This window comes from Pongo abelii, chromosome 7, assembly GCF_028885655.2.
Source record: "Pongo abelii isolate AG06213 chromosome 7, NHGRI_mPonAbe1-v2.0_pri, whole genome shotgun sequence".
NCBI classification, from domain to species: domain Eukaryota; kingdom Metazoa; phylum Chordata; class Mammalia; order Primates; family Hominidae; genus Pongo; species Pongo abelii.
The window spans coordinates 93,392,701-93,413,450 of NC_071992.2; positions in this window are offsets into that span (position 1 = coordinate 93,392,701).

A 20,750-nucleotide genomic window follows, 5' to 3' on the forward strand; every position below is an offset into this window, starting at 1 on the left:
TTTCATAACTTTCAACTGTGCATAAGGTGAGGTAGAAACTACTTTTTAAAATACAAATTATTTGTTCAATCTAGACCCAATCTATATTATCATGCTTATCTTTAACCATTTTTTTCAGTCTCCTCTTACCTTCATGTTCCAAACACATGAAGTTTGTGTGGCTTTGAAACATGATTTCTACTTGATTGGCTGGCTTCTCCAATAAGCACCTCTGCCTGTAATAATTCTCACTGATTCCACAATAATGAACTAACATTTTACCTACTCTGTGAATCTCTTCTTTTCAGTGCTTTCTTAGCACTTTGCACTACTTCCATAGAATAAATCACTATATTGTAATAAAAGTATTTGCTTATGCATTCTTTCTTGTTCTAGACTGGAGAATTTGTCACAAAAAGGAATTATATCATATTCATATCCCACATACTTTTGTATCCACCAAGTGATTTAAAAAGTACATGGTAAGCGCTTGACACATCATAGGAAGCAATGGAGAGAAGGAGCAACTTCTCGTATATGATGAGGTGCAGTTACTGCACACATTTCTAAATATGGTTTAGGTGAGAATTTAACATATGTCATTGTTAACCTCTTGAGATTCCTTTTTAGATTAAATATCCCTGGAGATATGGGATATCCTTTAAATTCTGAAAAGATCTGTTTCCATTTTTATAAAGTATTGTGTGTGTTGGGTGGAGAGCTCTTTTCAGATATAGAATGATTTTTAACTTTTACTTTTATTATGACATCGGATCCCAATATTTGACCAATTACTAGAAGCAAGAAATATTTGTGTTTATCTTTTTTTTCTTTGTGTATATCACTATCATAGTCAATGTATCACTGAATTTTGTCTCGCTTACAGAATCATGAAGGTGAGCCTCAGGAACTCACTTTAGGGTAATATCAGACAAAGCACAACTTACCAACGTATCACTTATTTAATAAATAAACAAATACAAACTGAGTGTTTACAATGTGCAAGGTGTCTTGATGAAGAATAACTCCATGAATGATGTGAGATCCTAATGGTTAAAGAGAGATCCTGGAGACCATTTATGAATAGTTAAAAGTTATTTTTTGTGACAGTGTTCTGAGGTTGTGGATGCTGAATGGTGCAAATGTGAAGGAATTTTGATTTGAGGAACTCCCAGTGATAGGATTGTTCTCCAAAATAGAAGAGTGTGCAGTCTCCATATTATGTGTTATGCCCCAAGGTAATTCTGTACTGTGCCCAAAATAACACCTGTGCACACATACACTCATTAGGGCTTTCCCTTTATCTCTGAAATTCACAATGAGGTTTAAGCCAAATAGACAATGTGCACTTTTTAAAATCCCAAAAGCCCATAAGAGAAGTGACCTTCAATCTCTGGAAGTTTAAATGAATTTATGTTTCAGAGAAAGTTTGTTAAGAAGCAGGCTGAAAAAATGCATGACAGAAATTGGGGAAGGAGCAGATAACAGAAAATTAATGTAGATCAAAAACACTTTACCTTTGTCACAGTTTTCCTATTGGGAGAAACAGTACTCTCCTCTATCTAGAATTACCAAACCTGAGAATTAATAGAAACATGAACAATCACAGCCAAAAAGACTTTCTTCAAATCCTCCCAACAAAATGTAGGGAACAATACTTTTTAACACAGATCCTACAGGTTCCACAGTATTATAGCTTCTTTCGATGTGTGGTACTTTATCCTATGGCAACTAACTACCCCTTTCCTGGACTAACAGCAAATGTTTTTGTGGCCCTTCTATTACTAATATCTTGAGTTTTTTTGATGATAAACAAAAATCCCCTACTAATATTTCCCTGTAGAAGCCCATAGTATGTTCCAATACAATAGAATTCACATTTTAAACCAAGTAAACATTGTTGTTATGTGAGAAAAGGTGTACTTCTCATGAGGATGCACAAAACAATTGAATATGAATCATCAGAGGGAATAGGGCAAAGGAAATGGAAGAAGAATTATTTGTTATAAGGGTAATATGTTTGATTTTAATTTCATTTTTTTTTTCTTATTGGCTTTTTCCATAGGGCACTTTAGTGAAGGGCATCTAAAATATGTACACTAAGGCTTTAATATTTTTTTGCTACTGAAATTAGTAGTTTTTATTTGTTTTGTTTTGTTTTGTTTTGAGACTGAGTCTCGCTCTGTCGCCCAGGCTGGAGTACAATGGCATGATTTCGGCTCACTGTAACCTCTGCCTCCCTGGTTCAAGCTATTCTCCTGCCTCAGCCTCCCAAGTATCTAGGATTACAGATGCCCGCCACCACGCCCAGCTAATTTTTGTATTTTTAGTAGAGATGGGGTTTCACCATGTTTGCCAGGCTGTTCTCAAACTCCTGACCTCAGGTGATCCACCTTCCTTGGCCTCCCAAAGTGCTGGGATTACAGGCGTGAGCCACCGCACCCAGCCATAGGATTCTTACTTGAAAATTAACAACTCCACAGAGAGTGAATGGAAGACTACATTGTTTTAAAGCAATTTGTGAAAGAAATTTTTGTGTCTACACTATTCAATGAGCTAAATTGATTTTGTCTATCTCTCTCAAAAGAAAGCATGTGTTTGGGAGTACTTGGAAATTATGTCAAAAATTTTATTATGTTGAGGTTTTTATAATTTTCTTGTAAAATCATCTATAAAAATTATCTTATGTGCTAATTTCACTGCAATTGATTTTTAAAGAAATACCAAAGATTCCTTAAAACAAATCAGAACTCCCTTTTCCCATCACACACAGACACATACACACACACACACGATTGATAATGTAAACATATTGATTTTGAAATTCAGTCTTTTTTTTTTTTTTTTTATGGCTGAATAGTATTTTATTTTGTATAGGTACCATGTTTTCTTTATTCATCTGTTGCACTGAATTGTGCACTGAAAGCTACATGTGCACTTAATTGTGCCTAAAATATAAGACTTGCTTTTTCTCAAAGCCTTCTACATTATACTGTGAGGTTCATAAACAAAACATTTAAAACAATTAGATCATATCAAGCCATATATATATGTGTATATATATATATATATATACTATATATATATATAATTGAAAATTTGCTATCAACACACATTCTTAAAACCAGGGAGCGCTAGATTGTGAAGGCACTGCTTACTGTAGCGTCACCACCTTTCAGTAATCTCTGCAGTCTTCAAAAGGATTTCACCAGGTCAGAAACTAAAACGAAGTTACTTGACTAAGGTTTGCTCTGTTGGAATACACTAGGGTATCCCTGATGACAATGTGCATATCTAAACCTTTGTAATGTTGAAAGGATGTGAGCATAAAGTACCAGAAGGATGTTTATCTTTATATTGTTTGATGCTACCATGGTTTAAAAGCATTCTCATAAATGAGGCTGGAAGAAATATTTCCAAGACAGTGTATGAGAATTAGGCACATAATTCTGACTACAATAGTGGGAGTGGTAAATTTAATTCCACCCACACATCCTTATGAACTGAAACCATTATTTCTAAGCTGCAATACTTCAAATTCCTGGTTCCAGCAGCAATATTGTCCGCCAACATCCTATACAGCTTTATTTCCCCAAGGTTTCCATGATATGAGAGGATTGGATGATACTCAGTTCCTACCTTCCCCTGTGTACATTCATTTTTTGTATTTTTATTGTTCTCTTAATTATCTATACATAGATATTAATTCCAGAATGTACAAATATGCTCCTATGTGATTTCTCCACCACACTTTATGTGATAACATCACTTATGAATTCTAGTTGCAAATTTCCAGCCAGATGTGTGGTTGAACTAAGTTTGTGGGACAACAGCATGTAGATATCTGCTTTCAATTTGTGTGCATGTTTTCCCCTGTTATTTTCTCTTTTTATGACTGTATTAATTGTTACCAGAACTCTCTGTGAAATGACTGAGCAATTCAACAATGGAATGTAGCAGATTATTGTTTTGCTCTGTCCGAGAAACGTGTTAATGCAGCCTACTCCTTATGTCTTGGAGACACTCAGGGAGTGTTACACCACTTGATTCTCAGCATGTGGGCACTAGCTGACCACTGGGACATGAACTGTCCTAATGTTGATGCTTTTATCGATTTGTTTTACACTGATGATACTTGCTGAAATTATGAAGAGAAAACTAACCCATCACTAAGGGAAACGGGACATAAGGGAATTGGCATGTTGCAGCTCACTAAGTCTTAAGGCGCTAAGGCTAAGGATTAATCCAAAGTCTAAAGTCTGTAGCTGGCATCAAAGCCATATACTAGCAGCATTTCTCAGTGACCTAGCAGCAGAATGGGGAGCAAAGAGCCCTGAAGTCTAATCCGTGAGCATTCAGTTACTCTTTGGCCAGGTTTAATTCCGTAAATGTTTTTTGGCAGAGTACAATATGTTCTTTTATCTAAAAGAAGAACTTTTTAAAAAGTATAAATAAAATTACCAGTCACCTGGAATCATGATTTAAAAGGAAATAAATAAAAACCACAATTTGTAATATATGTAACTCCCATGGATCTAGACTGGAAGACCCTGGCAAAGTTACAGTGGGTTAAACACTAGGGTTTTGGATGCAATCAATTAAAGAGTATGGCATGGATCTTTAGTTTGAGTGGACAGTGTAGTTTGATTTAGTTAATCAAGAAATAATATGGCAGGGAGATACCTCAGAACCTTCCATAGTGTGATATTAATTGTTACTGTCACCTCAGCAAACAATTGGAGTGGACATATAACTTTCTTTTAATGTAGAAAAAGGAAGCAATAATTAGTTCTTGTTGTTGCTGTTGTTCTTCTTCCTTTTCTTCATCCCCCTCCTCCTGTCTCACTCTTCTCTCTTTCTCTCTCTGTTTTTCTCTCTCTCTTTCTGTTTTAAACTTACCAATTGTTCTTAATACTGGTTGCATACTAGAAATATCCAAGAAGCATTTAAAATACTGATGCCTAGACATCAACAAGAAAAATAAACTCAAACTCATCAGAATCTTCGTGGGTGTGTCCCAGGAATGAGTATTTTTTAAAACTCTCCAAGTGACAAAAATGAGCATCCAACATTGGGAACATTTTGGAGATACTAATCAACAGCTTGCTCAGTGTAAACAGCAGCATGAAATATGTTATGTGTGTGTGTGTTTCTATGAACAAATCCTGGAGTAGATGACGAGCTCCCACATAATAATTTGTTCCAGAGTACTGTAATGTTAAACAGTCACTGCCAACTACTTAGTAATAATGCTATGCTTGACTAGCTTTTTTTGGCCTGCTTTCCATCTTTCCCCTTTACTTTCCCAACCAAATCAGAGGGAGCATGCCTCCAACTTTCTTTAAAAATCATGTTTGATTGACAATATCACACTTTTGTGTAAATTTCTTTGACAGAAAAATGTTTCTGTATTGTGCTACTGGGTGACAAATGGCTGTCACTGCCTCACTAGGTACAACTCTCAACACCCACCTACAAAGTCAACTACTATTTTCAACTCACTCTTAAAATCAAGAGTTCTTTATTTTTTTCCTTATGTCTATACAGGCTGTTAGCTAGCTACATTCACTCAGTTCTAAAGGTGGATATGCAGTAACATGGGGTCTGAATGTTTTTGTCCCCTAGCCCAAGGTGATGGACTTAGAAGATGGGGCCTCTGGAGAGATGATTAGGTCAGAAGGGCAGACCCCTCATGAAGGATGTTAATACTCTTATTAAATAGGCCCAAGGGAATTCATTTGTCTCTTCCACCATGTGAAGACACAGCAAGAAGTTGCCATCTGTGAATCAGAAAGTGAGCCCTAACTAGACACTGAATCTGGCAGCACCTTGATATCCCAGACCCCAGAAACGTACATGTGAGAAATACATTTCTGTTTTCTCCCAGTTTATGGTATTTTGTTATAGCAGCCTGGACAAGCTCAACAGCAATAAATGTTGGCTGCTGGTTTTTGCCCTCATGTGCATTCCAAAAAAAGTTCACTCAAAAAATATTAAAGAAATGTTTACTGAGTGCCTATTATATGCACAAGAGAAGACCATATTGGATTCTCCATGAATTTACACTCTGAATTATTCTGGGGAAGCCAATGGCAAGACAGGATTAGACTTGTGAGACAACTTAGGGCAAGGAGCATGAAAGGTAAGAAGGACCTTCAGAAAATGATATGGACTTGATACCCATTGAAGGATAAGGGAAAGGAAGGGAAATTGAATAGGAAGAGTTTCAGACTACATCATATTTCTAGGAAAGGTTTGGTAGGGCCAATAGGGCATCCTTGAGCCCAAGTCACCTGTTGAAGCAATCTCATATTTCACAGAAATGGTCAACCTCACTGCCCATAAACAAGCTCAGCCCTGTGCTGCGGGTAGCCTGTACAAAGTGTAGCAGTACCTGGAGCCATTGGTCAATAAGATCCAGGAGTCATGTTTCCAAGCTACCACAGTCCATCCTTTATGCCACACACATCCATCACATCCATTTCCCCATGATGTTTGGAGGAAACATCTCTGTGGTTCCTGTGGGCCTCTTTTCCAGAGAGGAGTCTTAAAAGTAGAAGATCAATGAGATGACTACAGTCCCTCTCTCTGCAAATGGTCTGAAGGCTAAAACCAGTACTCATCCCTGACCTTCTTCAGTATCAACTCTAAAAATCCCTTACCTGAAAATGTTGGCCAGATGTCACCTGAATGTGCAGGGGTTGCACCACAGTAGAGAGCCTCTGAAATTATGAGACTTGGAGCTTATATAGGGTGGCTCACATATTTCTTATTCTTCCTCTCTGGAAGGGAGAGAGGGGAGGAGGTAGGAGGAGAAGAAGAACAGGAAAAAAAAGAGACAAAAGAGAGAGAGTTGAACTTCAAGGTATACACATCTTCTCTCTTTTCAGAATTCTACCCTGAATTGCAATCAAATGGCTCTGGGAGAGGTAAGAAAAGAGTCTCCTGGTTTATACATTCTATTAAAATAGAATGCAAGAAAATGGCTCTGTAGCAATTCACAATCTCTAATTTCCAAGGCATGTTTGTCATTCAAATAGGCTTTACCCAGATTTCTAGTAATCTTTGCTCAGAAAGCTCTGACTTTAAGAAATACGAAAGTATTAATGTAAACTTGTTTCCCACTACCACTTCAAAATTTCTTTGTAGTATGACTCAAACTTTCATTTCTGAGATTCTGAGATTTTGTTAATTATACTTTTCTCAGGTCAGAGCTCCTAAACATATCTGTTCACTACTGCAGTGGGGCTAGGGAGTACGAAGAAGTGCTCAAGGTTATTCCACTGGGTTTCCACATGAATTTGTCCTTGACAAAACCTTGTGAAAATAAACCCAATCCCTTCTACTGATGATTGATTACTCCTACCATGATGGTGTCTCCTCATCACACCTGCTGGTCATCTAAATGTCCTGGCAACATTGGGACCATGAAGTCATATAAAACGTATACTCTGATTTAATGCATACACTGCATCCCAAAAAAATAGTATCCTATCCTTTAAGATTTGCCTTCAAGATGATATTGTATCCATGCCTTTAGAAGGCCATTTAACCATTCTGTGAAGCCAGATACTTCTGGCTGAGGTACCATATGAGGTGACTAGTGGATTCCATAGTCACAGACCCACTCTTGTGCTTCCTTCAATATAAAGTTAGACTTCTGATCAGATGCTATGTTGCATGGAGTTCTATAACTATACAGGCATTATATACTCCCCCAGAGAGTTTCTCTGAGACCCTGAAAACACAAAAGGCAAAGTCACACTCAGAGTAAGTATCTATACCTGTGGGGATAAATAGCTGGCCCATCTTGAAAATAAGACAGGTCCTCCATAGTCAATAGTGCCAAGCTGGTCTTTTAGAGCAATAGAGCCATGTCAAAGGTTCAGCATTGGTCATCATCTTTTGATACTTTTAAAAGCCTCTCTAGCAATGAATTTGACCAATTTCTAGAGTTTCCTGTCAGGGTGTTATACCCCACTCCCAGAGAATGTTTCTAAGTAAATTAATTCTTACTTACCTAGTCTTAAATTTCAACCCTCTTGATCAAGCAAACACCTTCAAAATCCAATCCCAGGGTTGGTTGCTTTCTTGGCCCCTGCGGTCCATACCAGCTAATTTTTGTGTTTTCTCTAGTATATCATCTCTTTTTTGTTTTCAACCCTTGCATGTTCCCAGTCAAGTTATGCTGGAATTTAATCTTAGTTATTAGCATGAGAGTTAGCAAAGATGCTATTGGAAGTTACTGAGAGGTTACATATCTCCTTGTGAAGGAGAAGCTTCTGCAGCATCTTCCAAAACTGGAAAAGTGCTAGTTCAAATGAGGAAAAAAGTGGATAACCTCTAAAAGTATTGACAGTTGGTTCAGGAGTCTGCATAGCCACATTCTTAGGGGCATATTTCCAGAAGCTTTCATCCACAGTTTCCAAATGTCTCTGGAGCTCTGCTCTACTCTAATAGATCTATGTATGCTGCTCAGCCTTTACTATGGAGATAAGGGCCCTTTTTGTAAGCTACCGAATAGGCATTTGGCTGTCATACTTAGCTTTTATCTATTTGTTCATTGCCATTGGTTTGTCATTTATCTACAAGGCGTCAATACAGATTAGCAGGAACCAGCAACTCTACTTTCTTCACAAGTATAGTTCCAGGCATGTTTTACAGTATGCCTGAATTAGCTACAACTTCAGGCATTTCTCTCCAGTAGCATAGTTTTCCAGGTCTTAATCAGGGAACTATTTAGCAAGTGGGTGACCATCTCTTGTCGGGGGTAACTATATCCCAGTTACCACTCAGGATGGGGTACTTTTCATCAGCATTGTGAAGAGTGAACCAATTCAAAATCTGCATCTTACCACCTGTTTTTCTGGACCACTCTATTTATCACTTGTATTAGTTTGGATTCTCCAAGAAGCAGATAACAAGATAGAATTAAAGATGCAAGTGAGATGGAGGAGCAACAGAAGAAAGTAAAGAGAACCTTCAGCCTATGATATAAATATGAGTTCTATGTAAAAAAAAAAAAAAATAAGAGTGTTGTAATGAGGATTGTAGTAGAGGAGTCTCACATTGCAGCACAATTCCAGGAATGCACACAAAACCAGTTGGGTGGTTGTGTGCTCTTGGAATATATCTGTGTCTTGGAGGAGCCATACTTTTCACTGGAATGGATTTGTCTTAGTCCCTCTACTGTGTTCAGTCACTGATCAGGAAAAAGCTATGGAAAACATGGCCTTAGTGCTAATGCAATGGTGAATTCATACAGGCAGCAACAGGGCCCACTGGACAATTACATTCCTCAGAAAGTAATGTCTGAGCAGCATATTTTCATAGCCATCATTTACCCTATTTCTACTTTTAGATCTGAGTAAGCTACTCACGTAGGTTCCTGTTAGTAAAACCAATGAAGGAAATTCAGAATGTGCCAAATAGACAGAATATTGATTTACAGAGAAGCAGAAAAGCAACATGGGAAATAAACTTTACTCTTGCATTGAGAAGTATGCATACCATTCCCATACTTTTGGCAAGACTCCCAAGGCCACACCTACTCAGAGATAAAAAGAGAGAGAATTACACTGGACACATATTGGGTTCAAGGTACTGGTAGAAATCTGAAATACACGGTAAATATTCTAATGAGAATTGGAAAAGTGGAAGGCAAGCTGGAGATATAATTCTGGAGAAGCAAATCCATTCCCTATCCTCTAGTGTAGATGCTTTGGCAGAATGCCTAGTAGATGTAAGGATTCAAAAGACTGATGTAAATACTGTGGGTGGGGGGCAGGGGGACAAAATTTGACATAACCAATTTAATGTCATAAATTCTAATAAATAAAAAGTTGACATGCAGAGAATAGCTTGCAAATAAAAAAATAACATGATACTTTGAATAAGATTATTTCTAGTCCCCAAAATTGTTTATGTATGGAATTCTAAAATAAACAATGTTTTGAGACACATTAGAAGCTAGGAAACAGGCTACTTCCTTCGATAAACATATTTTCAAAGAAAATAGATATGGAAGCATCCCTTTTAATTTCTGATTTTGACAAAAACATTTTAGTTAACCATAGGTAGAACATACTCAATATTTCTGTTTTAGAAAAACAGATAGAAAAACATGTACCATTGAAGAAGCATTTCATCACATGATAGAAAACATGTACCACTGAAGAATCATTTCGTCACTCCTAAAACCACAAACAAATCTAGATCAACACATTGTAATGCAGAATAAATTACTGTGGCCAAGAAACAAGTTTGGAAAAGTCATTGCAGCACTAGTAACATTAGCAAATTCTCTTTACAAAATATGCAGACAAACACAACACAAATACAAACACACACACACACAACCACATATATTCATATGTAAGTATATATATTAATATATATATATATTCATGAGAATTATTAATAAGATTTTTTATTTGAAACCAGGACATAAGTACATGAAAACCCTACAAAATATATGTAATGCAAAGGTTTTATGATAGAAAAGTCTCAAAAATATTTCAGTCCTGGAAATAGAGCAAATAGGACATTTGAAATTTTCAGGTATGTAAATGAAAATAGACAAGCTTAAAGGGTGAAAAAAGAAAGCCAGTTAAAAGCATCTTCTCAAACACTCTAGGGTGCCCTAGGATGAACCATTTAGAAAGCCAAGATCAGAGCAGATCTGTGAATATAGATCAACTTTTATCAAAGGCAACTGCTTGGTCTGCAAGTGGAACAAAAGGCACAGTTTAACAAATGCAGAAATAATGAGGGTTTCAGATTTCTAACCTAGGCACCAAAAGATACTCTAGTCTAAAATTTCAAAGCATGGGAGTTCACAACTGAAACTGCACCATTGCCACATAGAATTTCTGCATACCATTTGGCAGGATTTGTAAAAGCAAAAATTTCAGTCACTGCCTCTCTACATTTCTATAATGAGAAGAAAATGTATGCTAGATCAAACCTACAAGAAATTTGCAAATTCTAGTCTTTATGTTGCTTGACCAAAGAAGGGTGTTTATTCCATGGAAAATTAAACTCATCACTTATCTTGGGGATTCTCAAGATTAACTAAAGTTTGAAATGCTGGCACAAGTCACCAATGACCATTTCAAAGTTTCAGATTTGAAGCTGTAATTTGGTTGATGCTAATGCATTACAATGGGATGTAAAAGTTAAATAAGTAAATAAAAGTAAAGCTGTCTTTTTTTTCTTTGTATGATCCCCAAGGTAATTTTACCATCTTCCTTGTTCATACTGGTTAGGAGCATGGGAAATAGAATGAAATCAAGATCTTCGTGGATGGGTATGCTTGATCTTCCCCTTGTTATCTAGAAGACTTAATCCATGTAAATCTGTTTCCACTTGTTACAATCGAGAATACTATTTTTTACCCACAGTGTAGGACTACTATGACATTAACATGTGACCTTTCAACTAAACTACTGTGGCTTACTGTATGCTTTTTAAAAATGGAGTCATCGTGATTGCATTAATACAATTACATTAAGTATATAGCAATTTGAAAGTTCAAATAATCATATAATGACTTCTACATTAAATAATTATGCATTTTCTAGAGTATATCCCTTTTGAAGATGTCTCTTGGCTGCTAAAATGGCTGGACCTTTCAAAACATACAAAGCTATACTTACCCAATATTAATATGAATAAAATCTTGTAAAGATGTGAATTTGGGGTCAATGAATCTAAATGTTAAAGAAGCACTGCAGATATTTTGATATAGACTGCTTTGGGATAACAGTTATAAAAGAGTTTACTGAAAAATTTACCTAAAGTACAATAATTGGTGTTCCATCGCAAACAATAATACATTTGACCAAATAAACCCAAAGTGTTTGTTCTACTTAAAACATGGAAATATAGATGGTAGAACAATTTAAATTATATATTCTAATTTCTGAATGTATTGATTTGATTTTTGTCTCCCTTTTCACTTCTATGTCTTCCATCATGTGTTTTTAACCAACATATCTAATTTGTTCTCAAGAATTTTACTTTCTTTTACTTGAGCTTCCCATCATCACACACAGGGAACAATGTGCTTAAGTCTAGATTGTATATTAGAATTTATGATTGTTATTCAATTTTATTTCAGCCTATATATTAGAAACTGTGAACAAATGCCTGCACAGATATTTTAAAAATACATTTTTAAAAAGAAATTTTGGCAGAAAACACTTGAATTCAAATGGCAAATAAATTCACAATAAATTTAATGGTAAATATTATTAAATGCCTCATTTTCTACTACTTTATAGAACAATATTAAATTTTTGAATTATTTTTCCATCTTATATTTTTGTAAATTTAGTTTGATAATGTTGCTTGAGAAGAAGTTGGCTGGAATACAAACACACATGCACACGCACACATATTTGTGTATATATATATGTGTGTATGTTTGTGTGTATGTGTGTATGTACGCATATACAGAGATAATTCCTGACTTACAATGGTTTGTCTTACAATTTTTCAACTTTACAATGGTATCCTTACAACCATTGTTTTTACTGTCAGTACAGTATTCAATAAATTGCATAAGATTCAATAATACATTATAAAATAGGCTTTTTGTTAGATGATTTTGCCCAACAATAAACTAATACAAATAGTTTGAGCACATTTAAAGTAGGCTGAATTAAGAAGCTATGTTGTTCAGTAGGCTAGATGTATTAAATGCACTTCTGATTTTTTTTAGTTTTTTTTATTTTATTATTATTATACTTTAAGTTTTAGGGTACATGTGCACAATGTGCAGGTTAGTTACATATGTATACATGTGCCATGTTGGTGTGCTGCACCCATTAACTCGTCATTTAGCATTAGGTATATCTCCTAATGCTATCCCTCCCCGCTCCCCCGACCCTACAACAGTCCCCAGAGTGTGATGTTCCCCTTCCCGTGTCCATGTGTTCTCATTGTTCAATTCCCACCTATGAGTGAGAACATGCGGTGTTTGGTTTTTTGTCCTTGCGCTAGTTTGCTCAGAATGATGGTTTCCAATTTCATCCATGTCCCTACAAAGGACATGAACTCATCATTTTTTACGGCTGCATAGTATTCCATGGTGCCACATTTTCTTAATCCAGCCTATCATTGTTGGACATTTGGGTTGGTTCCAAGTCTTTGCTATTGTGAATAGTGCTGCAATAAACATACGTGTGCATGTGTCTTTATAGCAGCATGATTTATAATCCTTTGGGTATATACCCAGTAATAGGATGGCTGGGTCAAATGGTATTTCTAGTTCTAGATCCCTGAGGAATCGCCACACTGACTTCCACAATGGTTGAACTAGTTTACAGTCCCACCAACAGTGTAAAAGTGTTCCTATTTCTCCACATCCTCTCCAGCACCTGTTGTTTCCTGACTTTTTAATGATTGCCATTCTAACTGGTGTGAGATGGTATCTCATTGTGGTTTTGATTTGCATTTCTCTGATGGCCAGTGATGGTGAGCATTTTTTCGTGTGTTTTTGGCTGCATAAATGTCTTCTTTTGAGAAGTGTCTGTTCATGTCCTTCACCCAAATGCACTTCTGATTTAAAATATTTTCAATTTACGATGGGTTTATCAGGACATAATCCTATCATAAGTCAAAAAGCATCTGTATTCCTTCTCTCCATTGCTCAGAATCCTCCTCCTCCTCCTTCCATCTTCTTCCTCTTTCTCCTTCTTTGCAAACAATGTCTAAAGCTTATAACTCTACTTAGTGGAAGATTTAGAGAGAAATGTGTCTACTCCATATCATCTTTGACTAAAGGACTTTGAAATGAGAAAATGTTCTAAATTGCCAATAAAAATACACAGCACAGTTATAAATGAACATACACTTCTGTCTATCCAGTGATATGTTCATTAACATTGAACAATCAGCAGTCTGGGATTTAACAAAAAAGAAAAGAAATACTACCACAATGACCTATTTTAAAATATCAACTTGATACTATGTCAATAAGACTGAGTCCAGCATAGCACTGGTTCTACCTAGATTTAACTTCCAAACATCAGCAATAGAAACAATATCATTCTTCTATCCAATATAATGAGACTATCCCTCACAAAAATTAAGACATGAAACAATCTCGTACAAAGTTAATTCATTTACAACACTCATTTTTGGCCTACTTTTTTGTAATGCTACAGTCTTTTATTTAATTTTTTCCATGTAAGCTGCAAGTACTAAACTGTGCCCCCAGAGAAGATTCTGTCTTTCAGACATACTCTTCTAATTCCCCTTTGTGGCTACAACACTAGGTTTTGTTTGTTTGTTTGTTTGCTTGTTTGCTTGCTTCCTTGTTTTGAGATGGAGTTTCACTCTTGTTGCCCAGGCTGGAATGCGACAGCGTGATCTCGGCTCACCGCAACCTTCACCTCCTGGGTTCAAGCGATTCTCCTGCCTCAGCCCCCCGAGTAGCTGGGATTACAGGCATGCACCACCACGCCCGCTAATTTTTGTATTTTTAGTAGAAACGGGGTTTCTCCATGTTGGTCAGGCTGATCTCCAACTCCCAACCTCAGGTGATCTGCCTGCCTCCGCCTCCCAAAGTGCTGGGATTACAGGTGTGAGCCACTGTGCCCAGCCCACAACACTATTTTTAATTGCTATTCAGGATCAGTCATCTCAGCCATTGTGGTTGCTCCTTCCTTGCCTATTGATTTAGTGGGATGAGGAGTCCAAATGAGCCAGGTGGCAGTCTCAGGATCCAGTGTATTGAACATATTGCTGTATCTTCTTGATAACTGGCATCTGTAACTGTAAGAGTCCCAAATTCTAGGGAGTGGAATTAAACCTATAGATATGTTCCCTAGATCTATATCCATCTATGGCCACTGTCACTGTAGAATCTCTCCTCACCTCCCACCAAGATTACTGAGACAGGCCCTAATATTCATTTCTTTTTCTGTTTTTCTTATCAAATTAATCTTCCGTAGAGCATCTACTATTAAACACACACACACACACACACACACACACACACACACACACACACACACTACTCCTCTGAACAAAACCCTTCAATAATTTTCCATGATGTCATGGAAAATTTCCACACTTATTAGAAGCTGTGGCACTTTTGATATACTTATCAGACCAGCATCTTGACCTCCTCTTTTGGGGGGTATCAGCCTTTTCATTCTTTAGAGGAAGCTTCTACTCATCTCCATATGATTCTAGTAAACATCATCAATTCCTTTATGCTCAGAGAGGTTTGCTATATAGGAGAAAAACTGAACCAATCATATCGCTCCCCTGTTTGGCCTCAAAGACATATCCAGATGTTGTCAAATGACCCAAGTAGGGCCAATCAGTGATCCTGCATAAAATGTTACTAACTGAACTCTCTGGGGAACACTGTCCTGCCTCTTGTATTATGCAGATGAAAAAAAGTGAATACCTGTAGTCTTGATTTCATTATCTGATGTAACCATTCTGTTTTTTAAAAACAGTAAATCAAAATTCAAGAAATAATAGAGAAGAAAAAGAATTATGCCCTTGGCTCTATATATACTTATGCCATTGTCTTTCTCATGGTTTGGATGAGAGCAAATGACTCATATGAATCGAGTCAATTCAATTCAGTTTAAGTCAGTTCTGTTGAGTTCACATCATTTCAACAACACATATTGAACATTTACTATGAGGCATACAGTTTGTAGGCACAACAGGAGATAACAAATATAATGAATTATCTATAGACAAATACTAACTTTGGTGAAGCATGTAGGAATAGAGTACACACTTTTGCATCTGCATCTCAAAGTTCAGTTTATATACAAACACGCATATACATATATATGTATATATACATTGTTATATGATTTCTATTCTCATTAAAATCTTTGTGAAAATAAAGAAAACAACTTGAAACCGAGAAGTTTCTTTGTACTTAAGATTGTTTGATTTTAAATTCTTATCATAGTATCAAAAAACCAAAACCAAACAATAAAACCACCTGATTAATACCACAATGCAAAAGAAAGTTAGTGATCTAGATATGCAGTTTCATGTTTACCAAGTTTATGTATCTTTTCCTTCTGTGGGATGTTCTTTCTGTTCCCTTTATCCCCTTATCTGGATCCCATGTGCATTTCTTTTAAGAATGTGCTCAAGTGTCACCTTTCCATAATCTTTCCCCCGCTCTCTCTCCAGGCAGATTTCCTGTGCATATTTCCAACACTATCCTTACCATAATATATTATGATTTATTCCCTTTTATGTATGGACCTCTCATACTTACTTACATATCATCCTTTGCAGATCTTGGAAGGAAAGGGCCATCTCATTTGTTTTTCTATCTTCTAGGAAACTATTTTACACAAAGTAATTGTTTAATATCTGTTTGTTGAATAAATTAATAAATGAAGGAAAGTGAGGTACACCGTGTTTATAGAAAAATGTACTTTTTCATATTTTTCTAAGGCAGTATTTAATTTTTCCATTTATTAGTGGATTTTTAATAAGTAAAATTTTTAGTGTAATTTGTTCACACATTAAATATTAACTTAAAAAAGAAATTAACCATCATGAATATCTGTGGTAGTGTATTAATCCAGGTACCTGACCCACATTTTTTTCACTTTTATTTCTTTCTGCATATTAATATTTGTAAAAAATTATAAATGACTAACAATAAAATATGTTTGCCAATGTGAGGGTCATAGCATAATCAAAGACAAAAAGCTAACTCACAGGGCCAATTGCTTAGAAGCAATTCAATTCTATTCAGTTGTAATCAATTTCATTCTATTTCATGTCATCTCAACAGCATGTTTTGAACATTTACTACAAGGAATATAGTTAGTTAAGCACAATAGGAGATATAATGAATTATCTGTAGACAAATACTAACTTTGGTGAAAAGTAGGGATAGAGATCACACTTTTGGATCTGTGTCTCAAAGTTCAATTTTGAAATACTTGACCTTCCTAGATCAACATATTTCAAATAGATCATTAGTAAGCTCAACCAATAACTGGGTAAGGTTTATAAGATTTGAAATCGTGCAATGCAGTACATTGATGATTTTAATATATGTAAACAAACTATCACAATTGTGACAAAGCAAAATGAGCAATGACTTTTACACTAATATGTACTCATTTGTAGCTGCCTCCAACTGTTTTAGCAAGACTTTCAAATGTTTTCTTGCTCCATCATCTTCCAGCAAGAAAGCCAATAACTGTGGCCAAGGCAATATTTTTGGCAGTGGTAGTGCCCAGATGACAACCTCTGGAGTACATCTCCTCGGCAGTAGCAGTGACATCTGGATTACTTTATCCACTTGAGACTATCTTGGCTCACTTCCACATGTACAGCTGTGGAGCCATCTCCAGTGCTATCTTCAAGTTGGAAAGCAGTATTGTGAGACAAAGATATTTCTTTGATGTCCTCTGATTATGAGACTATTCCCAGTGTGTGTAGGTATATGAATGCATAATTGTGTGTTTGTCCTTTATAGGTAGAGTTTAGACCATAGTTTGTTCAAGGAAATAAAAATATAAATACTTCCAAAATTTTTAATGCATTTATATTATGCCCCTATATACAGATATATGTGTATGTGTTTGTATATATGCATGCATAACTTTTGAGTCAATGATTTAGATAATCATTATTTGAGAGCTTTTGTCTACTATAGGATATAATTATTGTCTTTATGAATTCATTTGGTACATAGGTACAATGTATTCACTGGCAAACTCTAGATACTTTGAGGAACAAATAAGCGAAGATGCAGATTACTTAGACATAGTATAACTACTATTGAGATGACAGTCTTGCCACTGGAAAAAGGCATAAGAAATTCAAAAGAACTGGGAAACAAAACCGCACTTCAAAACATCCATTATGTGAAAGCCTTGAGCTACAGCATCTATTTTTAATTACAATTACAGTTCCCATTTATCTATCAAGAATTGTGCTAGTCATTATACATAATTTATCTTATTTAATTCTCACAACAACCCTGTAGAGTAGATATTATTTCCTTTTGTGGATGAGAAAAATGAAGCTCGGAGGTATCAACACAACTCATAATTGGTGAAGTTGAATTCCAAACTCACATCTGTCTGCTTCCCAAGGTCACAACTGTGTTTCCTTACCTACTAATACAGGAGCTTGCCAGTCAATACGTTTTCTGAAATATATCCTATTTTAAACATTCAAACCTGTGGAAATACTAAAGCAAGAATTATGGAAGGATTTCCAATCAAAGTAAACTCTTAAAGTGTAATAGAGAAAAATAGGGACAAGAGTTTCCAAATAAAAACATTTCCCACTAACAAGCAAACACGAAGTTAACAAGGCAGGTTAGAAAGGTGATTGGCTAGTCAGAAACCACAAGGCCCAAACACACATTTTGATACCTGTATTCATTGAATGACACCCTCTGGACTATCCCTTTCTTGTAGTAGTATTCTATTATAAAGTTTTTAATTTCTGGCAACTATTGTTATCAGATCTAGTGTTCCTTTTTTTCCCTCATTTTTGCAACTATTCCCAGTGAAAATGTGAGTACCCTGCTTCACAAGCTCCAATAGAGTCATGTGTGAAGTTGTTTCACTCTCCCTTTTATGCAAGTCACTTTTCATTTGTCCTCAGTTTCTATAATTTATTTCTGATAGAGTTCACTTATAACACTGAGGAAAAATTGGTGATATACATAATTGGATAGTTTTTACTAGCCCAACTAACAAATAATAATCCCTAAAATTACACAAAAACAGTTTTCTGTTTTAAATAAAAATATTAAAAGACCTAGATTTTTAAGATGATATACAATGATATAGCTTTGAGTCAATTTGTGTCAAAATGGAAAGTAATACATAAAATCAATACAAATTAGACTAACAGACCATCTCAGCATTGAATTCAATATTACAGGAAGTTTACAAGCATATGCCTTTATTTTACTGTCTGTGTTCCCAAGGCCTCACATTTAACCATCTATAATTTGCTCATTAAGGCCCTGTCCAGTCTCTCCTGAGTGTCTGTGTAGCCTCGTCTATGCTGTAACCTTCCAGTTTAGGATTCCATCAAGGCTGGCTTTAACTGTCTTATTCTCCAGGTTTCCCTGTTAAATTTCTAGCTGATCTGCTAATCTATTGCTTACCCCAATCATTTGCCTCTGAGATCTCTATTGGTTTTGGCAATACCCCAGGTCATGTCATTTTTAGCATCCTTCTCCAAATAAAGTGAGTCTACTTCTGCTTTCTTGGTACCACTTGTGTCATGGATCTGGATCTGGGGGTTGGGGGTGGTTGAGAGTAGACTCTGACTAAAATGTCACAGACTCCCACTGTTCTTATTGAGGCTCAGTTTTCTTGAAGAAATGCTTCACATTTTGCTATACAACTTTGATCAATTTCAGATTCTTTAAATGGCTATTTTTGATAATTTTAGATGATTTAAATTTCATTTTGAAGAAAGTGAGAGGTGAAGCCAGCTGGACTTCTTGGCCGAGTGGGGACTTGGAGAACTTTTCTGTCTTATAAGAGGATTGTAAAATGTACCAATCAGCACTCTGTAGCTAGTGAGAGGTTTGTAAAATGTGCCAATCATCACTCTGTAAAAATGCAACAATCAGCGCTCTGTGGCTAGCTAGAGGTTTGTAAAATGGATCAATCAGCACCCAGTAAACTGGGCCAATCAGTGCTCTGTAAAATAGACCAATCAGCACTTGGTAAAATGGACCAATCAGCAGGATGTGAGTGGGGACAAATAAGGGAATAAAAGCTGGCCACCCCAGCCAGCAGCGGCAACCCGCTTGGGTCCCCTTCAATGCTGTGGAAGCTTTGTTCTTTTGCTCTTCACAATAAATCTTGCTGCTGCTCACTCTTCAGGTCCATGCCATCTTTAAGAGCTGTAACACTCACCGCGAAGGTCTGGGGCTCCATTCTTGAAGTCAGCAAGACCATGAACCCACCAGAAGGAACCAACTCTGGACATATCTTGGCGACCCAGATGGGACTATCTCCAAGCAGTGAGTACCGCTGGACCCCTTTCACTTGCTATTCTGTCCTATTTTTCCTTAGAATTCGGGGGCTAAACACTGGGAACCCATCGGCCAGTTAAAAGTGACTAGCGCAACCGCCAGACTAAAGACACGGGTGTCAGGCTTTCTAGGAAAGGGCTGTCTAACAACCCCTGACTCTTCAAAGTTGGGAGCATTGGTTTGTCTGGAACCAGCTTCTGCTTTTTCTGTACTTCTGGGCTAAGCCAAGGATTGACAGAGAGGAAAGCCATTCAGCTTCGGGGTCCCAACAAAGAGTCAGTTGACCCTGCAGCCATGAGCGGAACTGTCAAAGTCATGTCACCCAAGTGAGACTTGCCCATCTATCCTATCTATCCTGACCCTTGCCTCCTGGGTCCTAATGTGTGTCAGACAAGCTTCCTCCCACCTCTCTTCTCCGAGGCTAGTCCCGCTTCTAAAAACCACTCCCTGTTTCTGGTGCTTTTCTAGTTTCTCCTATAAGAATGATTTCTAGTATAAATTTCAGGACCCTGTTCATTTCTTTAGGGAGCCAGGCTCACCAATCAGAAAGACATAATTTTTGCCCAAAACCCCAGTTTGGAGGGGACTATCTGGAATTTTAGGATCCCTCCTCAGACTAGCAGGCCTAACAAAGGCTATTTCCAAAGCTAGGATATGGGGAGCCCCAGAAATGATATCCTTCCTATTTGTATGATGAGAAGTGAGGACAAAAAGTATCACTCTTGCAACCCTGGAGATCCCTTCCCTC